Below are 11510 nucleotides of genomic sequence, written 5' to 3'. Positions count from 1 at the left end.
CATGAACCTCCTCACTTTTATTTCATTTCAAATCCAAAGCACTGGAGCCAAAAACTGAAAGAGTTCAGTTAGTTATCTATTTGTTTGCTTCAAAAGTGCCTGACAATTCTGATTTTATGAAATGTCACTGTTCATGAAAATAGTAGTTCTTTGAAAATAGTGGTCGTAGTTCTATTGAACGTCCACCAGATGGCAGCATTACTTTGGCATGTCTGCTATAAGTAAGAACGCACAGTAGAAGAAAAAAACATGGCGGATTCGCAAATGTGGCTGCTTTATCGCTTTTACAACACTGATTACCAGAATAGAATTAAAATATGTTTTGATTTCAAGAGGGGTCTTATTTTTTACTCTCACCCCCGTTTTTAAATACTTTATTCCAGCTTTTGTTTGAGAAATAATAGCGCTCGTTCACAAACGAGTCGGCTCACTGACTCGGATCTTTTGGGTGAACTTTAAGAGTCGACTCGCATATGAATCATTGCACTGCTTAAAGGGGAACTTCTCATCTCATTATCTCATCTCATTCTCATCTCATTATCTCTAGCCGCTTTATCCTTCAACAGGGTCGCAGGCAAGCTGGAGCCTATCCCAGCTGACTACGGGCGAAAGGCGGGGTACACCCTGGACAAGTCGCCAGGTCATCACAGGGCTGACACATAGACACAGACAACCATTCACACTCACATTCACACCTACGCTCAATTTAGAGTCACCAGTTAACCTAACCTGCATGTCTTTGGACTGTGGGGGAAACCGGAGCACCCGGAGGAAACCCACACGGAGAACATGCAAACTCCGCACAGAAAGGCCCTCGCCGGCCACGGGGCTCGAACCCAGACCTTCTTGCTGTGAGGCGACAGCACTAACCACTACACCACCGTGCCGCCCAGGGGAACTTCTCATCTCATTAATCTCATTATCTCTAGCCGCTTTATCCTGTTCTACAGGGTCGCAGGCAAGCTGGAGCCTATCCCAGCTGACTACGGGTGAAAGGCGGGGTACACCCTGGACAAGTCGCCAGGTCATCACAGGGCTGACACAGAGACAGACAACCATTTGCACCCAGAGGAAACCCACACAGAAAGGCCCTCGCCAGCCACGGGGCTTGAACCCGGACCTTCTTGCTGTGAGGCGACAGCGCTAACCACTACACCACTGTGCCACCCCAGACTGATATATTATAGAGCATATTTCAAACACTCATAACTTGCTATAGCAGTGATAAAATAGCTGTCAGAAAGGCATTCTTATATTTAATAAAATCTCATCTCATTATCTGTAGCCACTTTATCCTTCTACAGGATTGCAGGCAAGCTGGAGCCTATCCCAGCTGACTACGGGCGAAAGGCGGGGTACACCCTGGACAAGTCGCCAGGTCATCACAGGGCTGACATATAGACACAGACAACCATTCACACCTACGCTCAATTTAGAGTCACCAGTTAACCTAACCTGCATGTCTTTGGACTGTGGGGGAAACCGGAGCACCCGGAGGAAACCCACGCGGACACGGGGAGAACATGCAAACTCCACACAGAAAGGCCCTCGCCGGCCACGGGGCTCGAACCCGGACCTTCTTGCTGTGAGGCGACAGCGCTAATCACTACACCACCGTGCCGCCCTATTTAATAAAATGAGAAATAGAATTTTGATAATAAAAAAATGCCTTCAGTTCTCCTTTAATGTGTTTATATGTTGTGTATCTATATTTATCACTGAATTTGTTGAAAGGATCTTTAGTATGAATATGAGGATTTTTTTTATGACTTAGGCATAAATGTATTAAGAAGGTGGAAAGAGTACTTTGAGGATTTATTAAATGAGGAGAATCCAAGAGAGAAAAGGTCAGATTCATTGGAGACAGCAAATCAGGAAGCAGAGTTGGTTAGTAAGGATGAGGTGAGGGCAGCCATGAAAAGAATGAAGACTGGGAAAGCAGTCGGACCAGATGGTATCCCAATTGAGGCTTGGAGATGTTTAGGTGAGATGGCTGTGGAGTTCCTAACGAGATTGTTTAATAAGATCCTAGAGAATGAGAAAATGCCAAATGAATGGAGGAAGAGTGTGCTAGTCCCAATATACAAGAATAAGGGAGATGTACAGAGCTGCAGTAATTACAGAGGAATAAAATGGATGAGCCACACCATGAAGCTATAGGAAAGGGTATTGGAGGTGAGATTGTGAAGAGAGGTAGCAATCTGTGAACAGCAGTATGGGTTTATGCCAAGGAAGAGCACGGTGGATGCAATTTTTGCTTTAAGAATGTTAATGGAGAAGGCCAGAGAAAGCTACACTGTGTGTTTGTAGACCTGGAGAAGGCATACGATAGAGTGCCAAGAGATGAGTTATGATATTGTATGAGGAAGAGTGGTGCAAGACATGTATGAGAACAGTGAAACAGCAGTGAGGTGTGCAGTCGGAACAACTGAATGGTTCAAGGTGAAGGTGGGACTCCATCAAGGATCTGCTTTGAATCCTTTCTTGTTTGCCATAGTGATGGATAGCTTGACGGACAAAGTGAGGCAAGAGTCACCATGGAACATGATGTTTGCGGATGATATTGTGATATGTGGTGAAAGGAGAAAGGAGGTTGAGTTGGGTTTGGAGAGATGGAGGTATGCATTGGAACGAAGAGGAATGAAGGTGAGCAGTAGCAAAACAGAATACATGTGCATCAATGAGAATGGGGATGAGAGTGTACCGAAGATGCAAGGAGTAGACGTAAAGAAAGTTGGTGAATTCAAGTACCTGGGGTCAACTGTGCAGGAAAATGGGGTCTGAGATAGTGAGGTGAGAAAGCGAGTGCAGGCAGGGTGGAGCAGTTGGAGAAGGATTTCGGGAGTCATTTGTGGTAGGAAAGTCCCAGCAAAAGTGAAAGGTAAGATGTAGAAGACAGTAGTGAGACCAGCTGTGATGTATGGATTGGAAACTGTAGCCTTAACGAAGAGACAGGAGGCAAAGTTGGAGGTGGTGGAGTTGAGGATGTTAAGGTTTGCGATGGGAGGTTGGACAGGATAAGGAACAAGTACATGTAGAGAGCTTGGGAATGAAGCTACGAGAGATGAGACCGAGATGGTACGGGCACATCCTGAGAAGAGATGCAGAGCATGTTGGAAGGAGAATATTGAGGATGGAGCTTCCAGGCACATGAAAACAAGGAAGGCCAGAGAGGAGATACATGGATGTGGTGAGAGAGGACATGAAAGTGGCAGGTGTGGTAGAGAAGGATGCGGAAGACAGGGAGCAACGGAGACAAAAGATCTGCTGTGGCGAACCCTAAGGGCCTCTGCATGCTCTTGCGACAAGGCTTTCGCAGAAAGCTTTTCGCAGACAGTTGTAATTTATCGTTGAGCAGGGAGTAATAGGCGTGCGCGATGTTATTCACCGCCACAACGCAAGGGGGCGCAAAGTCGCGAAATCGCTAGGAGTAGTTGGTGGGTGTGGTTAGTGGAGTGTTTATCCTCCGGTTACTTATAATGACTAGAACTGGAGTTGTATAGATGTCCGTACTTCCTCACTTCCTCGATCAACTGCTCTTCGTGCTGCTCCATCTTCGCTCGTGTTTTTAAAAATGGCGGTCGTGAAAACAAACCAAACCGGGAAAGTAGGGAAGCGGAAGTGCGTGTACAGCGGATGTAGAGTGGACCAATCAGAGCCCTCTTGTCTGCGACACTGTCTGCAAGGCTTCTGCGGTGGTCACAATTTTTGGGAGGTGCGCGCAGAGCGTCTGCGAAGGGGGGGCTGCGCAGACGCCATCTGCGACGCCATCTGCGAGGACTGCGTTGTCAGCATAAATTGGCCTTAAACGGGAGCAGCCAAAAGAACAAGAAGACTCAAGGCCTCTGCATGCTCTTGCGACAAGGCTTTCGCAGATAGCTTTTCGCAGACAGTTGTAATTTATGGTTGAGCGGGGAGTAATAGGCGTGCGCGATGTTATTCACCGCCACAACGCAAGGGGGCGCGAAGTCGTGAAATCGCTAGGAGTAGTTGGTGGGTGTGGTTAGTGGAGTGTTTATCCTCCGGTTACTTATAATGACTAGAACTGGAGTTGTATAGATGTCCATACTTCCTCACTTCCTCGATCAACCGCTCTTCGTGCTGCTCCATCTTCGCTCGTGTTTTTAAAAATGGCGGTCGTGAAAACAAACCAAACCGGGAAAGTAGGGAAGCGGAAGTGTGTGTACAGCGGATGTAGAGTGGACCAATCAGAGCCCTCTTGTCTGCGACACTGTCTGCGAGGCTTCTGCGGTGGTCACAATTTTTGGGAGGTGCGCGCAGAGCGTCTGCGAAGGGGGGGGACTACGCAGACGCCATCTGCGAGAACTGCGTTGTCAGCATAAATTGGCCTTAAACGGGAGCAGCCAAAAGAACAAGAAGACTTAAAGGCCAATTTATGCTGACAACGCAGTCCTCGCAGACGGTGTCGCAGATAGCGTCTGCGTAGCCCCCCCACCTTCGCAGACGCTCTGCGCGCACCTCCCAAAAATTGTGACCACCGCAGAAGCCTCGCAGACAAGAGGGCTCTGATTGGTCCACTCTACATCCGCTGTACACGCACTTCCGCTTCCCTACTTTCCCGGTTTGTTTTGTTTTCACGACCGCCATTTTTAAAAACACGAGCGAAGATGGAGCAGCACGAAGAGCGGTTGATCGAGGAAGTGAGGAAGTACGGACATCTATACGACTCCAGTTCTAGTCATTATAAGTAACCGGAGGATAAACACTCCACTAACCACACCCACCAACTACTCCTAGCGATTTCGCGACTTTGCGCCCCCTTGCGTTGTGGCGGTGAATAACATCGCGCACGCCTATTACTCCCCGCTCAACGATAAATTACAACTGTCTGCGAAAAGCTGTCTGCGAAAGCCTTGTCGCAAGAGCATGCAGAGGCCTTAAGGCATAAATGTTTAGGAAACCCAGGCACAGTAATATTAATGTATGCTTACTGTATATAATACAGTGCCATGCTGATTTTACACAATAGTGCAAATTAGTGTTAATTTGGCAATTAGTTGGAATTGTTACTTTTTTAATCAAAACAATCATTGGTGGAAATGTAAAAAAAAAAAGAAGCTATTCAGAAGCCAAAAGAGTCGACTCGTATTGGTGAGCTGATTCAAATGATCCGACTCGCTAAAAGCAGAGAATCCTGGGTAAAGGAGAAGCTTGATAGAAAGGTATAGAGGGAAAAGTGTCACTTAAAGACAAACAAAAGCTACAAGAGTGTGCATGTACACCATATATACATGGAGTTAATTGTAAGTGATCCTTGTTCAGTGTTTCATCACTAAATATTGTCCAGGAAGAGTGTAAATAGGGACATGAATTTATCAGGAAGTGTAAAAGTCATACCCAAGACCAGACCCAATATTGGGAGAGCAATATTATCCCAAATGGCATAAATATTATATCTAAATACAATGGCATGAACTTTCCACAGTGATTACAAAACATGATATTGAAGCCTTGGCACTCACTCCTCGTTAGTATAGTGGTCAGTATCTCCGCCTGTCACGCGGAAGACCGGGGTTCGATTCCCCGACGGGGAGATTTAAACTTTTTGTGACCACACAATAAAACTCTATGAGCATGGTGTGACTATTATTCAGGATAATAATTCTATAGCTGGTGTTCAGGTGCTTGGTTAAATGCTTTACATAGTGAGCAGTGTGCAAATGTGTTATTGGGCGAGCATGCTGTATGGGTCTTTGGAGGAGTTGTGAACCCTGGGAATGTATTCATGGTCCACAACTGTAAGACTGTCCTTCTTACCATGGTGTGTCTTTAGCAGACTGTCGATGGCGTTCTTCATTGGTGATATCCAGCATTTATGGTCCAGAACAAACACCTGTCCACTAGGGTGCCAAGCATAACAATGGGGAAAATTCATTTTTGCATTTTTTTAAGTCTCAGCCTCTAATTATTTTCCTTTAATAGCAAGAAAATGAAATATAAATTTAGAATAAGATGCAAAAATATTTAGAGGCGGCACAAAGCCTCTGAAAATCCTACTGTTGTATAATTGTCTGGACCTGACGGAGGAGAATCTGACAAGCCGCGAAAAGATGTACAACCCCGATTCCAAAAAAGTTGGGACAAAGTACAAATTGTAAATAAAAACGGAATGCAATGATGTGGAAGTTTCAAAATTCCATATTTTATTCAGAATAGAACATAGATGACATATCAAATGTTTAAACTGAGAAAATGTATCATTTAAAGAGAAAAATTAGGTGATTTTAAATTTCATGACAACAACACATCTCAAAAAAGTTGGGACAAGACCATGTTTACCACTGTGAGACATCCCCTTTTCTCTTTACAACAGTCTGTAAACGTCTGGGGACTGAGGAGACAAAGTTGCTCAAGTTTAGGGATAGGAATGTTAACCCATTCTTGTCTAATGTAGGATTCTAGTTGCTCAGTTGTCTTAGGTCTTTTTTGTCGTATCTTCCGTTTTATGATGCGCCAAATGTTTTCTATGGGTGAAAGATCTGGACTGCAGGCTGGCCAGTTCAGTACCCGGACCCTTCTTCTACGCAGCCATGATGCTGTAATTGATGCAGTATGTGGTTTGGCATTGTCATGTTGGAAAATGCAAGGTCTTCCCTGAAAGAGACGTCGTCTGGATGGGAGCATATGTTGCTCTAGAACCTGGATATACCTTTCAGCATTGATGGTGTCTTTCCAGATGTGTAAGCTGCCCATGCCACACGCACTAATGCAACCCCATACCATCAGAGATGCAGGATTCTGAACTGAGCGCTGATAACAACTTGGGTCGTCCTTCTCCTCTTTAGTCCGAATGACACTGAGTCCCTGATTTCCATAAAAAACTTCAAATTTTGATTCGTCTGACCACAGAACAGTTTTCCACTTTGCCACAGTCCATTTTAAATGAGCCTTGGCCCAGAGAAGACATCTGTGATTCTGGATCATGTTTAGATACGGCTTCTTCTTTGAACTATAGAGTTTTAGCTGGCAACGGCGGATGGCACGGTGAATTGTGTTCACAGATAATGTTCTCTGGAAATATTCCTGAGCCCATTTTGTGATTTCCAATACAGAAGCATGCCTGTATGTGATGCAGTGCCGTCTAAGGGCCCGAAGATCACGGGCACCCAGTATGGTTTTCCGGCCTTGACCCTTACGCACAGAGATTCTTCCAGATTCTCTGAATCTTTTGATGATATTATGCACTGTAGATGATGATATGTTCAAACTCTTTGCAATTTTACACTGTCAAACTCCTTTCTGATATTGCTCCACTATTTGTCGGCGCAGAATTAGGGGGATTGGTGATCCTCTTCCCATCTTTACTTCTGAGAGCCGCTGCCACTCCAAGATGCACTTTTTATACCCAGTCATGTTAATGACCTATTGCCAATTGACCTAATGAGTTGCAATTTGTTCCTCCAGCTGTTCCTTTTTTGTACCTTTAACTTTTCCAGCCTCTTATTGCCCCGTCCCAACTTTTTTGAGATGTGTTGCTGTCATGAAATTTCAAATGAGCCAATATTTGGCATGAAATTTCAAAATGTCTCACTTTCGACATTTGATATGTTGTCTATGTTCTATTGTGAATACAATATCAGATTTTGAGATTTGTAAATTATTGCATTCCATTTTTATTTACAATTTGTACTTTGTCCCAACTTTTTTGGAATCGGGGTTGTAGATTTAGAAAATATCAAGACCTTGAGCATCTCATGCTTCATTACAAAGCACACCCACACTTTGTTCACAAGCCTTCGCATTCCAACAGGCTTCTTAGGAAAAGCCCCGGAGGAATGGCCAGAAGATGAAGATTACCAGGAAGGAAAGAGACTAATTGGTGGACTGAAAGTTGTCAACGATTCAGCTGAAAGAGGTGCAGCTCTTGTTCAGCAGTTCAGTGATAGCATCACCATTCATGAGGATCAAAAACAGTATCTTTTACAAGTTGTCGAATACCATTGAAAACAGCATCCAACAGTGAAGAAGAGTACTCTTTAAAAAAGATGTTTGGTCCTTTTATTGCTTCTATGTATTTAAGTGCTCAATACTGTTTAATAAAGTTTTCATCTCTGCAAATTAGTAGCTTCATATAATTTCCTTACATGCTATCCAAGTTTTTTTTTTTTAAACAAGTCATTAGCCAAAATCACACAGTAATTCCAAATTTCAGGGAGTTTGTGCCACCTCTAAACATCAATAAATTTAGCTAATATTTCACAGCATGATATATTTAGCCCAAAGGAAAAAAATTGGGGGGGGGGGAGACTTGAGAAATAGATAACTTCATTTTTTATTGGCACCCTACTGTCCATGTTGTATGGTTTGGAGATGGTGGCACTGAAAAAAAGACAGAACTGGAAGTAGCAGAGTTGAAGATGTTGAGATTCTCAGTGGGAGTGACAAAGTTGGACAGGATTAGAAATGAGTAGGTATATTCGAGGGACATGTAGGACGGCTTGGAGACAAAGCAAGAGAGGCGAGATTGAGATGGTTTGGACATGTACAGAGGAAAAATCCAGGATATATTGGGGAAAGAATGATGGAGATGGAGTTGCCAGGTAGAAAGAAAAAAGGAAGACCAAAGATGAGATTTATGGATGTGATGAAGGAGGACATGAGGATGGTTGGTGCTACAGAAAAAGATATGGAGGACAGGAGGAGATGGCGGGACCTTATCCGCTGTGGCGATCCCTAACAGGAACAGCCAAAAGAAGAAAAAGAGAAACACCTGTCCATCGGTCTTCAGAGGTCCAGTGCTATCGTTCCTTGGTGAGGAAGGCAGAGGCAGAGGTATAAAGTTGTGTATATATATATATATATATATATATATATATATATATATATATATATATATATATATATATATATATCACTGGAATTAGGTTGCACAAAGAGGTATAAAGCCCAGTGCACACAGGTGACTTCTCATCGCAAGTGTGTTGTGATTTTTGGACACAAGTTTCCCTTCTCGGGTAGCTGCGTGTGCACGTTATCTGCAACCAGTGGGCGATTTGGGGAGGGGGATGCAAGTCATGTGGAAATCACATGATTACTTTGTGGGCGGGGATTGGCTTAGCCTTTGGAGGTGATCGCTTTGTTATTGCAAAGACACGCACACGCTGCGATATCTCTGCAACAAGTCAACGACTGATGATTTTTTGTCGCAGAAAAAATCAAGCATGTTTGATTCCGAGCTGTCGCAAGCAACAAAAAATCGCCGTCTCAAATATCCTCACACGAAACAATTTTTTGCTTGTGTCAAAAAGTTGCACGACCAAGCGATGGAAGATCGCTCGTGTGTGCCAGGCTTAATTGCTATAGAAATTTACTGTATATATTATATAGTAATATACAGGGTTAGTCAAAATTATGTTAACACTAATGGATTATTTTTCTCCTGCAGATAGACATACGCCATGGGTGACGGATTAAATGGGACTGTTGCTCGCTGGTTTTTGTGTGTTGAACATGATGGCGAACAGGTTGAGACCATCCTGCAACTCATCTTGCACATATGATGTATGTTTTGTAAATAAATGGTTTCTACCATTTAAGTGTTAACATAATTTTGACTAACCCTGTATGATAAAAAGTTTTATATATATATATATATATATATATATATATATATATATATATATATATATATATATATGCATGTAGCATTTTCTGTTGGCAACTCATACATTACTTCAATTCTTTAATCTGCTTGGTAGAATTAAAACTAGATGTGCTATATGACAAAAAAAGAAAAGAAAAAAGTAGCCTATCATAACCTATTGCTGGCAACAAACAGCTTCTGGTCATGGTAATTTTTATATTATTACATTGTTACACAGTATAATCTAGGCCAGTATATACAGTGGTGTTTGAAAGTTTGTGAACCCTTTTGAATTTTCTATATTTCTGCATAAATATGACCGAAAACATCATGAGATTTTCACACAAGTCCTAAAAGTAGATAAAGAGAACCCAGTTAAACAAATGAGACAAAAATATTACACTTGGTCATTTATTTATTGAGGAAAATGATCCAATATTACATATCTGTGAGTGGCAAAAGTATGTGAACCTTTGCTTTCAGTATCTGGTGTGACCCCTTTGCGCAGCAATAACTGCAACTAAACGTTTCCGGTAACTGTTGATCAGTCCTGCACACCGGCTTGGAGGAATTTTAGCCCATTCCTCCGTACAGAACAGCTTCAACTCTGGGATGTTGGTGGGTTTCCTCACATGAACTGCTCGCTTCAGGTCCTTCCACAACATTTTGATTGGATTAAGGTCAGGACTTTGACTTGGCCATTCCAAAACATTAACTTTATTCTTCTTTAACCATTCTTTGGTAGAACAACTTGTGTGCTTAGGGTCGTTGTCTTGATATTTTCCATTCGAATTCACTGGTATAATTCAGAATTCATTGTTCCATCAATGATGGCAAGCCGTCCTGGCCCAGATGCAGCAAAACAGGCCCAAACCATGATACTACCACCACCATGTTTCATAGATGGGCAGGGGCGGTCCTGGGGTCGGGCCGACCAGGCAGCCGCCCGGGGCGGCATCGCGGGGGGGGCAGCACGAGTGCGGGCGCGAAAAAAAACGGTCCCCCCCCAAAAAAGGTCCCCCCAAAAAAACCCCCGAAAAAAAAACAAGACGGGCGGGGTGTGTGTGTGTGTGTGTGAACATTTTGGATGGGGAAGCCCAATACCAAAGTTGCGCAGGTGACGTCATCAGTGTGTGTGTGTGCCTAACTTGTCGTAGCCCCATAATATGCACAATCCCGCCAGCGGAACGTTGTACTAGTCATCAAAAAGACTTTACTACCATAGTACCAGGGGCGCAGATATGCTTTTTGAACTGGGGGGGACAAAACCTGGGGGGGGATAAAGCTGCCAGCAAACCAACCCCAACCCCGATATGCCTGCAGCCTGTCAAACTTGTTGTGGGTAACCATAGCAACCAAGCTCGAGCTCGCAACCTGTGCAGTCTGCGCAGCTCAACCAACCGAATATCAGTCTTTGTTTTGTTTTATGTGAGTTGTTGCAACTATGTATATACTGCTGTGCACCTCAATAAACCGAATGGTAATTAGTCTTTTGATTTTTCCGTGAGGTTTGCCTTATGCAAAGAAAGACAGCACAGACGTTTTTTCCTTCCTATAAGTGGGGGGGACCGAACGAGGTGAATTTAAATCTGGGTGGGACGAATCCCACCCGTCCCCCCCTCTATCTGCGCCCATGCATAGTACTACACTACTATGACATTACACAGAGTCTTAAGTAATACATTACGACTTGATCATTGCCATTCTGGTAACAGCAAATTTATAACGGGCCGTGTCCGCGACGTACAACACGCGACGAGAAATGTTTAAATGACCATGTAAAGCTGTTAACATTCTGTTGGCTAATACAGAGCCCAACGCGCGGGGGGGCACGAGCGCGGGCGCGAAAAAAAAAAACGGTCCCACAAAAAAAAGGTCCCCAAAAAAATCCCCCCCGAAAAAAAAA

The 11510-nt window shown here is 43.7% G+C and overlaps 1 non-coding gene across 1 annotated transcript; it reads left to right on the top strand.

Moving 5' to 3' along the window:
- Positions 1–5483: 5483 nt before the first annotated feature.
- On the top strand, positions 5484–5555 carry trnad-guc (transfer RNA aspartic acid (anticodon GUC)). The gene has a single exon. It is a non-coding gene; the product is annotated as a tRNA-Asp (tRNA).
- The last annotated feature ends 5955 nt before the right edge of the window (positions 5556–11510 follow it).

This window comes from Neoarius graeffei, chromosome 4 (genome assembly GCF_027579695.1).
Source record: "Neoarius graeffei isolate fNeoGra1 chromosome 4, fNeoGra1.pri, whole genome shotgun sequence".
In the NCBI taxonomy this organism is placed as follows: domain Eukaryota; kingdom Metazoa; phylum Chordata; class Actinopteri; order Siluriformes; family Ariidae; genus Neoarius; species Neoarius graeffei.
Note: the sequence above shows the minus strand (reverse complement) of the source record. Positions and strands in the feature narration are given on the sequence as shown.